Raw genomic sequence first — 517 nt, 5'->3', positions numbered from 1 at the left:
CCCCTCCCCAATTCCCCCCTCCCCAATTCCCCCCTCCCCCAGCCTTTATTCCCGCAGGAGGAGGCGGAGCCCGGCGAGCGGAGGGCGGGGCCGGCGGCGGGTGAGCGCGCGGACTCCAACCCCCAGCATGCACCGCGGTGGGGGCGCGCGGCCGGGCACGGTGCGGGCGCGCGGGGCACGCTGGGAGCTGTAGTCCTCACCCGGAGCCGGGCTTGGGGGGGGCTTTTTAGAGCGGGGGGAGGGGCTTTTTGGGGAGGGGGCTTTGAGTTCCCAACCCCCCCCCCGCTCACCCCCTGCTGTTTCCCCTCAGAGCCCGTTCGGAGGCCGTGGGAAAAATCCAGCTCCACCTTGCCCAGGTGAGTTTTGGGAGGGGGGGGAGGGGATTTTTTGTTTTTTGGGGAGGGGTCTCCCAATTCATTCTTTCGCCCCCCACCAGGATGAAATCGGCCGTCCCGGCCGCCCCCCCCGAGCCCCACAGTGAGCTGGACCTGGAACGGTTCAAACTGGTACCAGTTTG

The 517-nt window shown here is 68.7% G+C and overlaps 1 long non-coding RNA gene across 2 annotated transcripts; it reads left to right on the top strand.

Moving 5' to 3' along the window:
* The first annotated feature begins 22 nt into the window (after positions 1 to 22).
* On the top strand, positions 23 to 517 carry LOC121365876. Of its 2 annotated transcripts, none has more exons than XR_005957101.1 (3): positions 23 to 100; positions 311 to 356; positions 437 to 517. It is a non-coding gene; the product is annotated as an uncharacterized LOC121365876 (long non-coding RNA). The 2 variants fall into 2 exon arrangements; XR_005957102.1 differs by having other exon boundaries at positions 53 to 160; positions 437 to 507.

The sequence above is a fragment of the Pyrgilauda ruficollis genome, unplaced genomic scaffold (assembly GCF_017590135.1).
Source record: "Pyrgilauda ruficollis isolate IOZ18807 unplaced genomic scaffold, ASM1759013v1 scaffold12202, whole genome shotgun sequence".
Lineage (NCBI taxonomy): Eukaryota > Metazoa > Chordata > Aves > Passeriformes > Passeridae > Pyrgilauda > Pyrgilauda ruficollis.
Note: the sequence above shows the minus strand (reverse complement) of the source record. Positions and strands in the feature narration are given on the sequence as shown.